At 34.6% G+C, this 21,634-nt stretch overlaps 1 protein-coding gene and 1 pseudogene across 3 annotated transcripts in view; one reads left to right on the plus strand and one right to left on the minus strand.

Moving 5' to 3' along the window:
• The window catches only part of FARP1 (FERM, ARH/RhoGEF and pleckstrin domain protein 1), a 308,923-nt gene that overhangs the window by 116,362 nt on the left and 170,927 nt on the right, over nt 1–21,634 (plus strand). The gene's annotated exons all lie outside the window — the stretch shown is intronic.
• Nucleotides 458–1,892, minus strand: LOC105750013 (annotated as a pseudogene).

A 21,634-nucleotide genomic window follows, 5' to 3' on the forward strand; every position in this document is an offset into this window, starting at 1 on the left:
TGGCAGAGAAAGGAAGGACATAACTTGATGGCATCATTAGAGCCTTTGGGTCTTAAAGGAAAAGCTGAAAATGAGCATTAGTTAACTAAAACTATACCAATTGGGGAAATCATTGAAAGGATGAGAGACTTCATATTACCTGACAGTAAACCCACTGAAAGTAAAAAAGGAAAAACCATGACATCTGCCATTTCCCTTCCCCAATCCATTGGGTGTTTGCTGCCCCAGCCTGCCCAGTGGCAGCTGGAGACCAGATCTTTCACTTCAGACATTTTCTTAGTGGGCTCCCATTGTTCAGCATGAGGGGGCACTTTGGCTCTGCCAGCTGCTACTCAGTCTCTAGAATTGATGAAATTCTGCTGTAGCTTTAATGTTTTCTTGATGTTAGTGATCTTGTTCTCCACCTGCTGCCGAGTGAGTCCAGCTGAAGTTCTCCTGTTGGGAGGCTTAATTTTGCTTAATTTCTAATAGAACATTTGTCACACCATTCTTGCAAGGTTTTGATAAGATTGTCCATGTCCTTCCCTTGAATGTCTTGGCCAATGCAAAAGTCCACTTCAAGTAGCTAGTTGTACTGATCCAATTTGCTTTGAATGGTGCCCACATAGACAGTTTCATTGGTGAGATCTTCTAGCTGCCAAAGGTTCTGCATCTTGAGATTCTTCAGAGGCACTGGGCAAAGAATACACTTCATTCTTGCGGCCAAGCTTACAATAGTGAGATGATTTAGCTTGTTCTTAGGAACCCATGCTTAGTTTAGATAGGGTGTCCTTGGTGACTATATGATCTGGGTATGTTCTATAGGCAGACAGCAACTGATAATAAATAGCATTAACACTTTTTATAAGTTTCTGCACATTGTTCCACTTGAGCAGCTCTCTAAACATGTATATCCAGAAACCTCCAGGACTTGTATGAGCAGCGAAGGTTGAGCTATTGGTGTCTTGGGCTAATAAAATAAATTGCTCTAGGAGTTTACAGGAGGGTTTTTATTTGCCTGTATAGCAGATTCATTCTCCTCCTCTGTTTCTCCATGGATTAGCTCCAAGTGCCTCCACACAGATTGTCAGATGGCTTCATGGGCTTATTTCTTCAGTTTTTTTTCTTCATGTATGCTAGGTGTGGTCAAATAGTTCCAGGTCCAGACGTTGTGGGAGAAAAGTGTATCATTAACTCTCAGTTGTTATCAAATGAGGTAATGTTTATGAGACTCTTAATATAATGCTTAGTATAGGTGCTTGATAAATCCTGTCCCCATCTCCCCACTCCCACCCCTCATCAGAATTACAATTCTAAAGGCAAGTTACTCACCACTAAAAGTTCCTTATGGGAAAAAATGTTTTGTTTCTTACAGGCTATACCAGGTGCCAGTCTTCATTGTCTACCAGTATAGTCTTCATTGTCTACCAGTATAGTTCTCTGTCAAGAAGTTCCCTATGCCAATTAAATAAACAAATTTGATTTAAAAGAAGCCATTACTGTTTGCTACTGGTTACTGGATTGTTGGGGAACCATTATTACAAGGAGAAACCCCACATTTAAATGTGTTAAAGAATGTTGGGGAAAGGACTTTAGTAAAACTAGCCCCTCTATTTTTATTTTCGAACAATTCTCTTTGTAGTCACTAGTTGTTCATGTGTCAGCTTTAGATTCTGGACTAGTAGGTAATGCTAGTCTGAATGTCTTTTTTTTTTCTTTTAAGTCAATGGAGCCTAGGTGGTAAATGGACCTTCTGTTATTTTATCTATGTAGGGAACTCCCATTTCCCTATCAGTGCAGATCTGTTATTGTTTGGAAACTTCTGTTTTTAAGTATTGCCTGAAACATTGAGAATTTAAGAGACTTAAGATGAGCCAAGGACTCCCAGAATGGCCCTCTGATCACTAACCCATTTTGCTTCTCATCTGTATGCTCAATTTTCACATCTTATTTCCAAAATAATTAAAACAATTTGATTTACATTCAGCTCATAAACTAAAAAGTTTATAGACTTAAACAAATTCCCTGGGGTGAAGCCCCAGGAAGGTTTAAATTGTTCCATAGAATGTTATGAATTTTCTTTCTGAATGTGCAGGAATAGCTGTCCCATATTTTATAAGTACTTGATCAGTCTGATTCAGTGAGATGATATTGTATTTTATAACTCATTAATATTTGGAAAACAGTGTACTCCATTACATAGTCATCTGTCAGCTATCTCTGTAATAGATCCTAAACCCATTAGAATGTACTTTAGTAGTGTAAATGCATTATACTTATGCCAAAAATCAGAGGGAACATATTGAATCTAGTGATAGTCTCAGACAATATACCTATTCTATGTGTTGTATATGTGTGCTTACATGCTTAAGCCCAAACATTCTAAATATAAAACAAAAAGAATATAGTTTTGTTACTTTGAATAAAGCAAGGTGTTTCCATTAAATTAAGTACAGTTGAGGAAATTCCAGAAGGTTATCTCTCCAATTAAAAATTAATCTTTATTCCTGCCCATATGGTACGCAGCATCATGCCCTGATTGATCTGAAACTCCTGCAATTCCACACACAGCATGATATTTTGAACAGTCTAACTCAAAAGAGAGCTCCCTTTTCATATTTAACAATGACTGTCCGAATAGCATTTGGATCAAAGAATCCTTTTTTGTCAGTAAACTAAAAAATTGTTAATATAATGTTTGAAATTTTAAGTGAACTAATATGACAGAAGACAAAACTATGTTTTTTGTGTCTTAAAACTCAATACCTATGAGAAGTAGATTTAGTTTCTTGGAGGTTAAGTAGTTTAACCTAATCCTGACTAAATAAGCAGATGCTCTCATAGGGAACCTGGCATCTGGGACTGTCAGCACTCATCATAAAGATCTAATAAGACAAAATTATAATTTTTCCTTATAGAAAATTCACATAAGTACCTAAATAAAAATATATTTTCTGTATTAAATTTTGATACCCATAAAACATATGAACTCTATAATAATTTCCAAAATGATACCTAGATGGCTGCCTGTGAAGGTGTGATCTTTAAAGTTCTCCCTAGCCCTTGATCTATAATCCTCTGATCTGAGGATCCCTTTTTAGATAAGCTGAGATTTGCTGCTATATGGAACCTTCAAGAGGCATCCCAAGATGATAGAATCTTAGACTTTAAGAACTGCCAACTACATTAGACTTCTTCTTAAGTCAGCACTCTTATTTTACCAATGAATGAACTAAGAATTAAAGAGATTATTGTCACACTTCCTGCATATCTCAAACTGTGAAATCTTGGGTTTATGCAGAAGTGACTCTGGGAGTAAGACTATAGACCTGGCTTAGAAACCAAATTATTTTGTTGAGACTAGTTACAATGATAAAATACATAGTAAACTCTGGTGAGTCAATTTAACCCTATTACCTTGATTATGGTAATATCCTAAGACCATTAACATTTTCTTTGAATAGTTCTGTTTTATCATCTGCTGACATTTCCCCTTCATTATTGGAACTGAGACTTTGGGAATTAAGATCTAAAGAATTTGGTGCTAAACAACCTAAATGCTCATAGATAACATTGCATAGAAATAACAATAACATTGACATACTCCTCATGAACAAAAATGGGAAATTATCAGCAAGTCAGGGATTTAAAAAAAATCCCAAACTTATAGGCAATGCTTATATATATATTCCTTTGAATTTCTTCCCAGAAAAAACTTTAAATCCTACTACATGTGGAATTCTTAGGACAATTTTATTAGGGAATTTAGTTCAGATGCATTAGGGTCTTTTTTTCTTTTTTTTTTTTTTCTTGTTTTTCTTATACTTGCTAGGGATTACTTATATATAGAAATTTATCTCAGAAGATCCAAAGAAAAGTATGCCAAAGATTTATGGGAAGGGAATTTCTGATATTCTAAAGCACTGACTACCAATTTTATAAATATCCTTCCTTTGTTCACCAATTTCCTATTTATAAATGTAATAATAAACGTGATTTCCTTCTTGAACTTATTTATCTGTTCCACTCTCATATTGCAATTATGATATCACAAACAGTACAAAATGCTTCTCTCAAGGTAATGCAAATAGTAGTAGTAGTTTCAATTATGGTAAGAAGAATTAGAGTTAGCTATCATCTTTAATGTAGGAGCTCTGTGCTTGAGTATTTGAAGTGATTGAGAATACATACATCATGGACATATATAGAGCATCTGAGAAGGGATTATTGAATTCTGTATTTCTAGAGTAAAGGATATACTTCAGAATTAATTTCTTCAAGTATCTAATAATTATCTTCAATTTCTCACTGGTTCAAGAATGTCACTCATAATGATTACTTAGAAATATTTTGTAGAATGATCAGGTCAGTATTTATCTAGAAATAGCTATGCTAGTCACATTTCATTCTGGCTCATGAGTCGATTGGACTAGATGATATCTAAGGGCCTTCATAACTGTAGGATCATGATTTGTAAATGCTTTTCAGTTAAGAAAAACCACTGAAATGTTTGCTGTTTGAATAGTTTCTTTAACTAGATTATTAATTTCCTTAATAATATTCATTCTCAACTTCCATTTAGCCATGCTATTTCCCATGGCTTTGAATCACACTTATAGGAAATAAGAAAAGACTTTTTTTTTTTTTTGATTATCTGTTAAGTTCACAATTAAAAAAATTAAAAAGACAGAATGACATCTTTAGAAATGTTACATAGTATGCCCTTCTCAGGACATACTGATATTATATGCATAAGGACAGTACTGTACTTTTTAAAAACTTTTGATAGAGAGGGGGAATGAGAAGCCTAAAAAAGTGTAGATATTTAAAATGACCCATTAGTCTGTCCAAAAACCTTTGTGGGAGAACTTACATTTTGCAAAATGTTTGAATAAATTTTATTTGTTTAGGCCTTTTCAGAACCCGTTAATTTCTTTTTCCTTTCCTTATTAATTCATTCAGTAACTGCTCTGCATTAGAATGAATCAATCAGTTTTTTTCTCTGAGTTCTGTATCCAGCTAGCCTAGTCCATACTCCATCACATTCAACAATTAATGTAGGAGCTCTTTGTTATCAAGGTCTAGACAGCTTGAATAGATATCTTTCTATCTCAGGCAGCCAATAAGCTTTTAAGCGCCTTATATGTTTCAGGCACTGTGCTAAGTGCTAGGGATATAAAGAAAGGCAAAAGATAATACCTACTCTCAAAGAGTTTACAATCTAAAAATGGAGACAACCTGCAAACACAGTCTAGTGCACCAAATGAGAAAATAAGATTGCCTTTTCATTTAAAAAATGTTTGAATTTATGTATAACTTTGATATAATTTCATTTGCTCCAAGACACTCACGGCCACTTAATGTCTAGCATGGCTTTGAGAAGCTACAACATTATCATAATTTAATTAAACCTAATGAGGACTTATGACACCATCATAAATAAGAAGTGTTTAATGGTGTTTCCTCTAATCTGTATTCATGTGGAAGCATCATAATTTATCTTTATTCTTTTCCACTTCATCCGCCTTTTATCCATCTCTTTCTTATCTTCCATTTCCATCAGTTTTTTTTTTCTGAGCAGCTTTTACTATTCTCTGTCATCAAATTATCCTTTCAGTTTTTAATTCTTTTTGATATTTCTTCAGTTTGTCCCCTTATTATTATAAAATTACTTCTCAATGTTATTTCACTAAGTTTCTTTTCATTTCATTTTCTTTTCTTGGCCATATTCTGATGGATGTGTCAGGGTATTTTATCCTTGATTTTAGGATAACATAGTATACACACCATGAAGGTGTCTGATGGTGGCCAGTTAGGATCATTGGCATCCTTTTTCTTGCTGTTTTTCATTGATCCATAGTCTTACTACTTTATCATATCATACCTTGTCATCCTTTTGCATTTCTTCAGATATAGAGTTCACATTCCCTAATCTCTCTGAACGCTTTTTAGAAAACTCTGCAAAGTTGATAAGTTCCCCTAGATTCTTTTTTTTAGTCTTTTCATGATATGTCTGTGCAACAAAGACATCTTGCCCACTCAGGTTTTATGAGATTACTTTTAACCAGTGATGAGCTGGTAAATGATTAACATCTGTCTCTTGAGTAAGAAAAAAGGTACTTAAGATACACTTTAAAATTTCATCTGTAACATTAACATTTCCTACATCACTTTCTTTTGTATAAACAATTAGCAGTTGCTGATTTTTGAGGTGTAAATGCTCACCCAGAAAATTTGAGGCTCTCATGAGGGGTAGAAGCTGACTCCAGCACTCTGTGCCTTTACCTGTATTGAACTCTGTATAGTTTCCATAATAAGAAATTAACTAATGCTTTTTGTTCTGTTCACAACTAGAGTTCAGTTCATTTAATACTTAACAAGAGTCTACTATATACCAGACATGGTGATGGTGCTCAGTTTAGAGAGGGAGTGAGGGAGTGAAGGTAGGAATGGGGAATCAAGGAGGTCTCAGAGAGGAGGTAGCAACTAAGATGAGCTTTGATGTAAGATAAAGAGACAAAGGGTAACATTTCAGGTACAGAGAAACTGTTTCTATCTTTGTCTCTTTGTTAAAAACAGGACAATTTGATGAAAGCAAAAAGAACAATAAATCTGTGTGTGTGTGTGTGTGTCTGTGTGTGTGTTTATGCAAAGAGAGAGGAGATGGAATTAAGTAAAATGTTGATGTCATGAAGACTGAAAAATTTCGAAAAGTAGATGAGAGCCAGATGTTCAGGTGTTTTTGATAGTGGGCACCTTTTTATTATAATTGAAGTGCATGGCAGCTTGGAAAAAATCTTTATCCTAATATCTGAAATCCTTTTAAAAAAAGTTTTTACTTAGTAAATAACTCGCTTATATCCTTACCAAGCTACTAAATCATCTATACCTTTATCACTCCCTTCCTGCCTCCCCCACTCCCTGCCACCTGTTTAAAGCTAAGATGACTTTATTCTAGCTTTTCAGTCGGGTCTTCACAGGGCCAGGTGCTTGGTTGCTATTTCTTTCAGGAGCAACTCCCATGATTTCTAACTTTTAATGTTTAAGTAACCCCGTCTTTGCCAAAGACGGTCATCAAGTGGTCATCAAGTCTGCCTGCTCCTCCCCTGGGTAAAGCCTATACAATGTGATCTAATTATGTTCAGTATTTTGTGGAAGAGTACTTAATCTTGGAATAAACTTGAGACAAAACCTTACTTGAAAGATAGTTGAAATATACTCTAAATAATTTAGTTAAGTATGTTCTATACTTGACTGGACAGATCTAGATAAACATTTTTTTAAAAGTAGGAAACAATGATATGATTAAACTTTTCTTATGAACTTCTGGCCTATCTTTATGTGCTCCTTAATATGGTGGAGTAAAATTTAATGAAAGTTATGAAGTATGTTTTTTAAATCAAAGCTATAATGTCTACAATATTTAAATTTAAATAAATTTAAATAAAAATTTAAAGGTCTTCCATTCCAGTGGTGTCAAAGTCAAATAGAAATAGGGCCACTGAACCTTATGTAAGGATCCCTATAGATGCATTTGAAATCCATATGATAACATCTGTATTTTATTATATTTTAATTTGTTCCATTAAATATTTCCCAGTTATGTCAGTTATGATATCAAATTTTGTAAATACAGGCTAGGAGGATCAACCGAATGGTGAATTCAGAGATCGGGCAGAATTGGGGAGGAAGGTGATGAGATTCATTAGGGACATTGAACTTGAAGTGTCAGTGATTAACAATCATGTGAAGATGCCCAGCAATCAGTTTTGAAAAATAGGCCTGGAACTCAGGGAATTCCATATCCAGGGTTGGATATGTAGATTTTGAGGCATTATCTTTAGTCAGAACCCCCGAAGGAAGGCAGTGGGTAAAGTGTTATGGGAAGAACAGACAAAAAAGAGCTCCTTCAGAAGTCAGGAGCTTCTGACCTGAAAATTGAAGGATGTCTGGAAATCCAGAAGGTTTTGTTGCAATAAAAATGGTAGGTAAAATCAGGGGAGTGAATAAGAAGGGAGATGAAGATAAGAATGTTGGGAAAGATGAGATAAAAAAATTGTGGGGGTACATAAGAGCATGCAGAGAAAGGTGAACCCCCATACCCTCTTCAAAGAAGAAAAAGATCTAAAAGAGAGGTAACAGCAGAGAAGTTTCACAAGATATAAAAAGATAATCAATAGTGTCTCATGCTGGAACACGAGCACTGTGCAAAGGTTATTGGATCTGGAATTAAAAGCTCATTAATGGTCTCAGAGAATTGTTTAAGCAGAGTAGTGGGAAATTGAAGTAAAGCTATAGTAGGTTAAGTGGATGGTGAGAAAATAGAATCAGATTATTTCTAAAATTTTAGCATTGAAGGAAAGAAGCAGGGTTGAATATTTATTTGAAATAGTATCAGGGTCAAAGGAAGATTTGAAGTTTTATGATGTCATTAGAATTAGAGAGACATGTTTGTGTCAGTAAAAAAGAAGTATTGACTGTAAGAGAGACCAGGAATGCTCAGGGGAGAATAGTTCTGTTATAGATGGGAGGAGAAGGAATGAAGAGTACAGATGAAAGATCATCTCATCCTCTGTGATTAGAAGAAGGAAAAGAATGGGGAAATATATAGAATCATCTTGAGATAGAGATGAGAAATTTACAAGAAATTGATTTTGTTTTATCCTATAATGTAACTGTTACATGGGGAAATATATTGCCAAGACCTCTTTTCCTTTAAGACAGCAAGATGATACATATTAACAGTAATTATAGAATGTTACATGAAAAAAAAAAACTTCACAAATTGTAGCCATTCTGTTTTCTCTGTTAGTCTTTCAGACCAATTACTAGATAGAAAGAAAAACAATCCAAGGGCTAGAAGGAGTTCTTGGTTCATCTAAAACTATTCGATTTGTGTACTCTTGCATGTGGAAAGCATTTGCAAATCTCAGTTTTGATCTGGACCAATACTAAGGATATTTCTAGTGCAATTAGAGACTTGTGTACAGCATCACAGTTAAGTATGCAACTTGTTTGCTTCTGCCTTAGGGCTTTTTAGATTAACTGTTGAACATACAAAATGAGTTCATTTAGAAATGTATGAAGATGCTTTAGATTTGGAGGGAACAATGCTCAAGAAGATAAGTGGGGCATTCAAGTAGGTGTTTCATAATTGGAAAAATTCTCAATAAAGAGCTTTTCACTAAAGTTGCCAAGTTTTTCTTAAGTCCATCCTACACAATTGATATTTTATTGTCTTGTTTATTAGAGGCATTAATTAGAGTCAATTGCATCCCTCCTCCTCCTCCTTAATTCCAGCAGCAGGCAAATTGAGTTTATCATTTTTTTCTTCAGCCTGATCAGGCATGCTGGGTAAATATTTACTAACTTGACTAAGGCTTGTGAAAACAGGAGTGGGACATGAATGCCCAGAAGTGGCTAAATTCCCATCATAGCAGCCATGTGAAAGAATTTTACTATCTGAAGTAGAAATAATGAAAAACCCTTAAAATTCTGAGTTATTTATTATAATGCAAAGTATGGGGTGTGGGGGACCCAGAACTAATGGATTACTCTAATCCTGTAGAGGATATCTAGAGAACTCTAATCCTCAGTGGTCCTCAAACTACGGCCCGTGGGCCAGATTTGGCAGCTGAGGACGTTTATCCCCCTCATCCAGGGCTATGAAGTTTCTTTATTTAAAGGCCCACAAACCAAAGTTTTGTTTTTACTATAGTCTGGCCCTCCAACAATCTGAAGGACAGTGAACTGTCCCCCTATTTAAAAAATTTGAGGACCTCTGCCCAAACTAAGTATGATAGTATCAGGAAAAGTTAATGGAAGTAAATATACAGAGAAGAAGGATGGGAACCTACAGAGAGGAAATAAAACAAACAGAAAAAGTTCCTCCTATATATTGCCATCAGCCTTTTTATCCATTCCATTTCCTCCAGTGATACAACCCTCAGTGGTATCAAACTCAAATAGAAATGGATTCCCATTGATTGCAAATTGATTTAAAAACACCACAGATTATTAACATTGTCTGTGTTGTTTTATATTTTGTGGGCAGCTACCTAGTGCAATGGATAGAGCACTGGACCTGGGGTAAGGAAAAGCCATTTTCTTGAATTCAAATCTGATTTTAGACATCTATTAGCTGTGTAATCCTGTTCAAGTCTCTCTGCCTCGATTTCTTCATCTGTAAAATAAACTGGAGAAGAAAATGGCAAACCACTTCAGTATCTTTGCCAGAAAATCCCCAAATATAGAGTCATGAAAAATTGAATATAATTAAAACAACTGATATTTTTATTTGTAAATTGTATTTTTATTTGTTTTCTTAAACATTTCTCCATTATATTTTATTCTGGTTCTCTGATATTAGGGAGTTTTGCCATTTTATACCTCTACCCACATTCATTAAGTCAATGAAATTAATTTGTTAGGATCTACTAAATACATGCACATGTTTTTTATTGATGTTTGTTTAGTGACTTTTTAATAGGATAAAGTAGAAGCTAAACTTGTGATTTCATGGATTTAAGATTTTTCTGGATAAGGAAATTCCCTTCTACAGTACAGATCTTTACCTTCTCTGCAACTTAAATACTTTTGGTATAACCTAAAGAAAATGGTACCATACTCAAATAGAAAGAAATCCCTGCAAGCCATATGTTGACTTAGAAAACCACAAATCAACATCATCTGTGTTGTATTATGTTTTTATTTATTTTGTTAAATATTTTCCAATTACATTTTAATCTAGTTTAGGCCATCCTAGTATATATTGTGACAGCTCAAGAATGTGCTTGATATATCTAGCCTAGATTTCTAACAAGTAAAATGACCTTCCTGGGGTCACTCAGTTAATCAGCATCAAATATATGTCTTGAATCTAATTCTTTTTGGGTTCCATCTGGCTTTCTATCCACTATGTCATACTGCCTCTCAATTTCCTAATAAAACATTTCATGTTTAAAATCCCAACTATAAAAGTTATGCCTCATATTAGGTGAGCAGCAGCTCTAAGTACGTTAGTGAGTAAGATATCCTCCAGGCTCTAAATAATGGAGTCTGCTAAAAGTGGGAGGTATCAAAAGCACTCACTTCAGCAAAGACCTTCTCTTTTAGAATTTAAAGAGATTCTCTTTATATACTGTGGTTGTCTGTAGCTGCCTATTAGAAACCTTTCCAGATGTAATCTGTCCTACAGTGTGATTTGGAAACCCGTCTCACTTGAAATTAAGTTAAACACTTTGAGATGCTTCAGGAAGAAGTCTATTTAAAATGTAATAAGTATGGGATACCTTGTAAGCTTTGACATTTTTATCACCTTGTAAAAACATATAGAAATAAAAATGGGAGAGAGATAATGACAGGATAAATGTAAAGATGATCATGCATAAAATCTGGGAAAAGCATTCATATGATCATAGTTATAGAACTAGTGGAAACCTACACACACCATTGAGTCTTGTTTTACAAATGAGAAAAATGAGTCAGAATCGTAAGTACCTGAAATAGGATTTGAATGCAGGTACCCTGAAACCTAGCCAAGAGTCTATCCACTGGGATCCTTTTTTTTCTTAGCCCATTTGAATAGTAAAGATAGACTCTTCCTTTCTTCTTTCTGAATAGTAAAGATAGGATCTTCTTTCTTCCTCTCCCTTCCCTTTCCTTCTCATCCCCATCCCCTTCCTTCCCTTTTCCTCTCCTCCCCTCCCTTCCCTTTCCTTCTCATCCCCATCCCCTTCCTTCCCTTCTCCTCTCCTCCCCTCCCCTCCTTCCCCTTCCCCTCTTCTCCCCTTTTTCCTTTCCTCTCATTTCCTTTCCTGAGGCAATTGGGGTTAAGTGACTTGCCCAGGGTCACAGGTAAGAGGTTTTAAGTGTCTGAAGTCATATTTGAACTTGGGTCCTCCCGACTTCTGGGCTGGTGCTCTATCTCCTGTGCCACTTGGCTGCCCCTAGGCATATTTTTAATAGAGTTCTAGGTTAATAGGCACTTATATAATGAAACTGCAATATTCCTTAAGATCATGGAATCTTATTTGAATTTCTAAAATATATTTTCATACTGAAGAAACAACATACTGACCAGCTAAAATAGGTGTTCCAGTTTAGTGGAAGAGTTTTTTTTTTTTTTTCCCATTTTTCAATGATTTTTCTAAACTAAACATTTTTTTTTTTTTTTGGAATTTAGCTTATATAGTTTAACTTTACCAAGGCCTGATAGCTTCAGAGGTCCTCAAACTACGGGCTGTGGGCCAGATGTAGCAGCTGAGAACATTTATCCCCCTCGCTCAGGGCTATGAAGTTTCTTTATTTAAAGCCCACAAAACAAAGTTTTTGCTTTTACTATAGTCTGGCCCTCCAACAGTCGGAGGGACAGTGAACTGACCCCCTATTTAAAAAGTTTGAGGACCCCTGTTCTAGATAAAGTGGCCATGAGGATGACAGAATTAAAACACACACACACATACTAAAAATCCAAAGCTTGAAACCACAGTGATGCTTAAGGTACAGATTTTTTAAAAAAAAGTCTAATTAGTCTTCTTATAGTGCCTTTTACTTATTTTCCACGAGAAGATTTTGTAAAAATATTGCTTATTCTTTTATTACTAATGTTAATAGTCTTCCTTCAATAGTTGTGGGGGATATAAAATCATATTCTTTTTTATTTTTTGTTTATATTAAATTGTTATTGAAGTTTTTTATTTTCAAAACATATGCAAGGATAATTTTTCAGCATTGACCCTTGTAAAACCTTGTATTCCAATTTTTCTCCCCCTTCTCCCTACCCCCTCTCCTAGATGACATGTAATCCAATATATGTTAAACATGGTAAAAATATATGTTAAATCCAATATAGGTATACATATTTATACAATTATCTTGCTACACAAGAAAAATCAGATCAAAAAGTTGAAAAAATGAGAAAGGAAATAAAATTCAAGCAAACCACAACAAAAAGTGAAAATACTATGTTGCTGTCCACATTCAGTTCTCACTGTCCTCTCTCTGGGTGTAGATAGATGGTTTTCTTCATCACAAGACTATTGGAACTGGCCTGAATCATCTCATTGTTAGAAAGAACCATGTCCACCAGAATTGATCATCATATAATCTTATTGTTGCCATATACCATGATCTCCTGGTTCTGCTCATTTCACTTAGCATTCGTTTATGTAAACCTCTCTAGGCCTCCCTGTAATTATCCTGCTGATTACTTCTTACAAAACAATAATATTCCATAACATTCATATACCATAATTTATTCAGCCATTCCCCAATTGCTGGGCATCTACTTAGTTTCCAGTTTCTCACTATTACAAAAAGAGCTGCCACAAACATTTTTGCACATATGGGTCGCTTTCTCTTTAAGATCTGTTTGGGATACAAGTCAATAGAAACATTGCTGGATGAAAGGGTATGCACAGTATGATAACCCTTTGGGCATAGTTCCAAATTGCTCTCCAGAATTTTTGGATCCATTCACAATTCCACCAATAATATATTAGTATGGAACTTTTCCCACATCTCCTCCAACATTCATCATTATTTTTTCCTGTCATCTTAGCCAACCTGAGAGGTGTGTAGTAGTATCTCAGAGTTGTCTTAATTTGCATTTCTCTGATCAATAGTGATTTAGAGCACCTTTTCATATGACTACAAATGGCTTCAATTTCTTCATCTGAAAACTGGCTGTTAAAATCATATTCTGTAGTAAAATAATTAGCTGTTAGCCAGTATTTTGTCTTGAGTAGGACTGTGTTATATATATATATATATATATATAGGAAATCTGGTATGTGATTGTTTTTATGAAGAGTACAGTAAAATCCTGTTTAATTAGTACTTAACCAGAACTCTGATATTTTTTGCATCAAACATTAGTTAAAAATTAAGAGTTCTGACTTCAAAGAGACCTTGATGTCCACAGAATTTAAGGGGATTAACTGGGGAGCTGATAAAGTAACTAGTCAAAGTAAATCTTGTGGCCAGTCCATAAAAGGTAAATGTGAAAAAATGAAGTGAAGATAAAACAGAAAAGGAAAATAGCAAGGTAAAAATTGAGGCATTCAATAGGGATAACTTCACAAGTGCAAGATTAAGGAGGTATTATTAGATAGCAATTTAGAAAAGATTTTACTGGACTGCCAGCTCAGTATGAATCAGTAGTGTTATGTGAAAGCCCTCCAAAACTCCTATAAACTTGTATTAGTTTAAAAAAAGGCAAGGTGATAGTTCTACTAATTTTACCTTCTTCATACCACATCTGGAAACATTTATTTTGGGGAACCAAAATTCAAGAAGAAAATTGATAAATTAGAGAGTACTACTCAAAGGAGAACAACCAAGATGGTGAAGATCCTTGAGTCTGTATCTCAGGAGGATCATTTGGAGTAACTGGACATATTTAGTCTAGAAAACAGAAGCTTCAGACTGGATCTGATCTCACAATATTTTAAGTGCACAAAATTAAAAAATAAATTATATATGCACCCACCCACCCACACATAATATGTATAAAACAAAAGAAACCAATTGTATTGAAATGTGGTTATCAACATATTTTAAAAAACAAGTTCCTAGACTCCAGGTTAAGAATCTCAAATTTTGAAGATTGCCTGGAGCATGATGAGTTCAGTGACTTGCATAGGGAGACACTACCAGTAAAGGTCAGAGGCTAAACTTGAATGTGAGTTTTTACTCGGGCAAATGGCAGCATTTCTTTCTTTAATAACCTACAGTCATAGAATTTTAGAGTTGGGAGTAACTTCTACTCCAAAGCATGTCTGGAACTAGAGAAACCTTAGATAAGAGCCACAAGTATGCCTTCAAAAATGAACTAATCATTCACTTAGAATGTGGCTAAGTGTCTAAACTTCACAGAAGTTTCCTCGTATTGTGCACCTAGTATTTTGAAAAAGCTGTTATTTTTTTTGGCCTGTGTATGGAGGTCACTTAAGTAGCTATTTATTCACTAGCAGACTATCTTCTATCATACAAGCTTTCTGGAAGAGAAAAAAAAGTATGACACTGATTTCTGATTTCATAAACACAGTCTCATTAGAGAGACAAAAATCAATGCATAGGAAACAATTGCAAAAATACAAGATGGAATATAATTAAGTGCTTGTGTGTTGCAGAAATTGAAAGGAGAGGCTTTCCTAGAATGTAAAAGTGAAAAGGAACTTTAAAGAATTTGGTCGAACACCCCTTCATTTTATATCTGTAGAAACTTGAAGTCCAGAAAAATTAAGTGACTTTTTAAAGTGACAGAGCTGGAGGTAGAATCCAAGAAGTTCAAGCTGGATCAGATCTTTAGGATCATCTAGTCTAATTGCTTTATTTTGCACCATATTTCTTAGATCACTGTGGGTAGAAGTAATCAAGTAAAACATTTGAAAGGAATGGAGCTTAAACTTAGCAGTAGTGGATGATTAATAAGGTAAGAAAGAATACATATTTAAGGTACATTGCCCTTTACATCCATTTCTTTAACAGAAAGAGGCCGAAAAGAACGTGTGAAACAAAAGCTATTTGAGAAATAATGCAGGCAATTCTGAAAAAACCCAAGAGAAAAACTGCCTATCAGGAAAAAAAATTGCTTGAGGATAGATCCATATAGTTCTGAGAAAAACAAAGTGAAAGCATGTCCCTCAGAAGTGAAAGTATTCACTGATACTTTTTTTTAACCAAAAATTAATTTACATGTGATTGTTTTTAGCACTTGGAGGTTTAATGCTGGGAAACTGGGAGAGGGAGCTGTTTTGGAACCATGGATTTAATTCTTGAAATTATTTTTATCTGACAAATAAATGAATTTGGGGTTTCTCAATCTACGATAGAGGTGATTTACTACATATAATGAAGTACATGGATTGAGAAATTAAGAAAGATGAAAAGCCAGTTTGAAAAAATAGAGGGAAGGCAAATTGCTTAGAGAAGCATATATCAGAAACCAGAATGCAAAAGCACATGGAACTCAGAAGCTTATGGGATCTGAAAATAGCTGGGACCAACTAACTAAAGGTAGAGAAGTTCTGCAGGTTGATGCAGGAGATCTGTTTGGAGAAAAGCTTTAATCCTGGCCAGTTGACTTGAGAAAGTGGCATCCTATGTGAAGGAAGAGCTGGCTGGAATATGGGCTGATTTGCTCTTCGGTATCATCTGTCTGAATGATGGCTAGTTCAGTGGATAGAGTGCTGGGCCTGTTTTTAGATTTAGCTTCAGACTTTTGGTAGGACCTGATAACTTTTGGGTAAATCACTTAACTTTGTGTCACTTTCCTCATTTATAAAATGAGCTGGAGAAGGAAATGGCAAACCACTTTAATGGTGTTTGCCAAGAAAACCCTCAAAAAGGGTCACAAGGAGTCAAACATGACTGAAAAATGACTGAAGACCAACAAATAATTTCAATGAATGAAAATCTTTCAGCAACAATCCTTTTACTATCCTCTTAGACTCAAGAGAGGAAAATGCTTTAAAGTCCACAGGAAAAAAATCAATCCTGAATTACTCAGCTGATCCTAAGCTTTTTGCTGAAAGACTATCATCTCTTCTTAGTATCCAGCCAAGAGAATAGACTTGGGAAATTTTTCACATTCCCAGTATTAAAGCTATTGTTAGCTAAAAGACCCTAGACACTGCTTCATTGGCAGAGAATTGGAGAAGTTCAGAAGAGAAGCAGTTCTGCATGGCAGGTGACATATGGTACAGACTTTTATGTATTCAGAACACAGATATCCAGACCTGCAGTCTAAAGTCATCACTTACTCTGTAGGAACGTGGATTTATCATCTCATGTGCTTCAGTTACTTCTAGTATCCTGATGTAAGTTATATCCATGTCTTTTGGTGGATATAGAATTCTTCAATGTATATGGCTGATTCTCGTGGCAAATTCAGTTGTACTAACAGTGTTGCAACTCCTTTGTGGAAAAGAAATCTGTGGAAGTGTAATCTTGCCGGGAAGGTATCTATACTACAGAGTGATATGTCTTTAACTTTGTTTTCCTTAATTGGCCTGACTGGCTTATTTGTGCAACTTGTCCTTTTAATATATCATTGATAGGACTTTTAAGTTAGCATGTGAATTTACTGTGAGGGTATTTCTGGTGTAGTGTAGCATCATTAGCAAATATGTAATACTTTAAATAAGGAAAACTCAAATAGTGAAGTTCCAAGTCTAAATGACGCAGAAAATTCCAAACCTAAGAATGTCATTAGATAGCTAGTAGAAGTAGCTAATTTTAATGTAGGGATTCCCAACCTGAGTTATTTACTAAATTATTATACTATCAAAATTAATCTTTTCTTTCTTTTAATGATAAACTTGAGTATAAATTTCTTTGATATTGAATAGGGATTATAGGAAGACTTACTGAAAGACAGGGGATAAAGGAATAGATTTATTAGCTCTTATGCATTAATATCTTAATGAAATTCTAGTTATATTTATTTTCACACGCTGTCAGAAAGTCTACCTTTTCAGTCTTCCTGGATCTCACTCTCTTTATAAAATAAAAGTACCACTTGAACTCTTGAGTGACCCTTCTAACTATAAATTATGAACTCTGGTCAGCATTAAGGACTGAGTTTACATATTTAATTTTCCTTGTTGTATTTTTATTTTAGCAGCCATGAAACTCATAGCAAAGTCTTATCAGTTCATGAAAATCTTGGATTAGCCCAATTTTTAAGTTTCTTCCCCCTCTTCATATGTCTACTTCCCTTTTATTAGTCAAAATGAATAAAATCAATGAATTGCTACAAGTACTTTCCTCTTGAGTTACTTTTATTTAAAAGACATGTCACTTTGAAAAAACTTGATCAAATTTATCTGTTTAGTTTAACACTTTCAAATCTAGAACTATCAGGTAACTTTGAAAAGCACTGAATTTGTCAGATAAAAATGTAATGTGTATTGAAAAAGGTTAAAAATTATATTTAGTTAAATCAGTTTGAAACATGCGTTTATGATATTAATCTTGTTTGTTAGTTAATTTCTTTGCAATCATTTCTTTGCAGTCAGAGAGAGTTTTTACTCCACTTCTATTTGGATTAAATCTCTCTTCTGCCCTCCTGGAGAAAAAAAGAGCAGCTTGAATTTGTATTAACCTTTGTTCAGTTTTTGGGGGGCACCTGGAAGAGAACAGATTAAAATTTTTCACATAGTATTAAAAATCTATAAAGGAATGTGTGTGTGTGTGTATGTGTGTATGCATGCAATTTTATCAAAGCAACAGATTTTCTCGACTTTCTCTGCAAAAATATATTGGAAAGAGCAATAGATGTAATGTCAAAAGACATTCAGATTGTGACTTTGCTAGTTACTAGCTGGGTGACCTTGGATGAATCTTAACTTCCTTGTGTCTCAGTTTGCTTGTCTCTAAAATGAAGAATTTGACAAATGACTTCTAAGATTTCTCTCTAAATTTTATGGGAATTTAACATGAAGCAGTTTCTACTTTATATTAGATTAGAAATTCCTCAAGGGTAGAGATTGTTATTGTGTTCCTCCCCTCCTCCATTTTAGTTTCTAGTGTCCTGCATGTTATCCTTGTATTGTAGTGGGCACTTAAAAGTGGTTGTAGAATAGAATTATTGGAGTGGTATGTTGGGGGAAATTCAAGTTTCAAATTTGTCAACTTGATTTTAAGCTCAAAGAAAAACTAAATGCTTTCTTGTAATTTAGAGCATCACTGCATTTATTATTAATGAGATTATTTTTTGGATCATCAATTTAGAATTGTAACAGACATGAATGATCCAGTTCCATTTACAGGTGGGGACAATGAGATCCAGAAAATTGGAGAAATTTATCCAAGATTAGATAGGGAGAAAATATAAAGTTAGAATTTGAACTCAGTTCAAAAACTGTAAGTCAGATGAACTACACAAATTTTGTAATTCCACTGTTGATTTGTTCTTGCTGACAGAAGGCTAGAGTAGGACTATATGTAGTCAACTGGAAACTAAAATACAGCTATTCATTTGCAGCTAATTAGATAATTCACTTGCCTAGGGAAGTATACATAGTGTACTAACATTTTTTTCCAAGTAACTAATAAGTCCATGAACATTTATTTTTGTGGACTTAAGCCTCTTGAAGCCATCTGTGAGTTTGTTTCTGTGAAGCAATTTTGTTGCAGGTGTCCTAACACAAATGAGGTAATAGTTTAATTATTCTGTAAAGCAGTGTCTTTTGGCCAAGAGAACAGCTTCACAATCTTCTTATCCTTTGATTATGACAGTTTGTATTTAGGGATTTTAATGCAGCTCAAACTCTTGAGGCTGTAGTCAAGCTTTAGATGGAATGATAAGGTTTAATCAAGTGTCATATTTAAATAAAAATAAAACAGCTATTTGATTCCAAGTTAATTTCCTCAGCAAACTCATCATGCTTCACACCCATTGCACAAATGGTTTTAGGAGATGTGGATCCACCTTTAATTTATGGGGATCATGAAGAAGTTTACTGTTTCTTTCATAAATTGTTTCATTTGTAGATGATTCTGATTCCTAGCTGCTCCTTCTTGTTGTTTGAATGAAATTTGAATCAGCTCATTTTGGGGAGCATGTTGCATAGCAAACTTGTTACTGTTTTCTCCATTCCCCCCGACCTGCATATACTAAGACTAATCTAGTTTCTATGACTCTTTAAGCTCTGATTAGTTAATCATGGAGAATAAGAATGCCAGAGTACTTGAAAAATATCTATTTTGGAACTGAACTTTTTATTTCCTTCCTTCTCATGGAGGGGGGGGGAGAAAAGAGGGGGGGAAAACTGTAGAGATAAGAGGTGTGAAATGACTAAATCTGTTATATAAAATGAGTTCTTATGGATTATTTGTGAATTTCAGTTAGCTGTGACTGGGTGACTGAAAGTTTCTGGTTGTTTTATATATGCTAGTAGTAACTGATTACCTTTCAGTCTTTTATTCATTCCCTGTTAATTGTGTGTAACATGTTAGATGTTATAACAACAATGTTAATAAACATAGTGCTTTAAAGGTTATAAAGTTTTATTTTGTTTTTACATATTTTAGCTCTTCTGAGTTTAACAACTACCTTATGAAGGTAATTACAGTTATCTTCATCATTTCACAGATGGTGAAATTGGATCTCAGAGATGTTTTTAGGCTTTATAGATTTGGAATTGGTAAAAAAAATCACTAAATCATTTTGTGCAACCTTCTTATTTAACAGACAAGGAAACTGGGATGTTGCTTTGTGAAGTGATTTGCTCAAGACCACCCAGTCAGTAAAAAGGCAAACTCAAGTTATTTGACTCCAAATCCAGTACTCCTTTCACCATAGTATGTTTCTGTAGCTTAAATGGCTTGCTTTAGGTCACAAAGCTAGAAAAGTGTCACAAGTGGGATCTGAACCAGGTGTTCCTCTTTTCAAAGCCAACTTCTTTGCAATGTAGCAATCCTTCTTTCAATATAGTAAGAACATATGAGCCACTTTGAGATTTTAAAAGGAAATCCTACATAACAACTCTTCTCAAGTCTATAGAGTATTAGTTACCCACTTTTTTTTTTAATGTAAGGACTTTGAGACCTAGAAACATTAAATGATTTGCCCCAAAGGTTAAATGGATCATGCAGCATTGGCCCAGCAGGACTTGAATCCAGATCTTAAGATTTCAATCATTCAACAAGCATTTATTTAGCATTTACATTGTACTAAGCCCTGGGGATACAAAGAAAAATTAAAAAAACAACAAGAAAAAACAAAATCAGCCCCCCTGCCTCAAGGAGTTTTGATGATAATGGGGGGAAAATATTAAATGAGAAGTACAGGTGCCAATAGGAACTGAGGGGAGGAAGATTGACTTCTCATTGATATAATATTCTTATGATTTACAGAATACTTTCATTTTGACAGACCTGTAAGATGTTGACATAATATAAATGATGCCAGCTTCATTTTACAAATAAGGGATTTTAGCTGAGAGGTGATTTATTTGAGTCGTGATTTGAGTCTAGGTTTCCTAACACCAAAGGGAAATAGACACAGTTCCCTGTGGGATTGTAAGAAAGGAATTATAATCTTTCTGCAAACTTTTATGGATAGAGTACAGGATTTGAAGTTTGGAAGCCTCTTTCAGATGTTGCTTTATGAGCTGTGTAACCCTGAACAAGTCACTTAGTCTCTGTATGATTCCATTTGTTCTTTTGTAAAAAGAGGGGCTTGGATTGGATAGCCTCTCAATACCTTCTGACTTTAGAGCCTATGATTATGTAACATTCAGATGCAAATAGAACCCATACAAGTGAATGAAATGTACTTTCCTTTCCCTTCCAATTATCCTGAAAGACATGGAGAAAATACATTTCATTGAACATTTTCCTAGTCTTGCCGGGCCAGGCTTTTCTAGCTTTCCAGACTGCAATGAATAAATGTATAAATTATTTGGCCATGATTCAGAATTCCTGTGTGCTGGTTTTATGCTATCATTTCTCTATCTCTTTGTCTTTCTTTGGCTTCCATCATATCTCCCATCTTCACAGAATCTCTCATAGACTGAGAACAAGATGTATACCAGCCAAGAACTCATACCTTGTCTTAATTTAAAACATGGATGGCTGAAAGTGATTTTGATGGAAATTGGGAAGCTGTTTTTGAAGTACTGAAAATTTGACTATAAATTAAAAT

Source organism: Sarcophilus harrisii, chromosome 3 (genome assembly GCF_902635505.1).
Source record: "Sarcophilus harrisii chromosome 3, mSarHar1.11, whole genome shotgun sequence".
Lineage (NCBI taxonomy): Eukaryota > Metazoa > Chordata > Mammalia > Dasyuromorphia > Dasyuridae > Sarcophilus > Sarcophilus harrisii.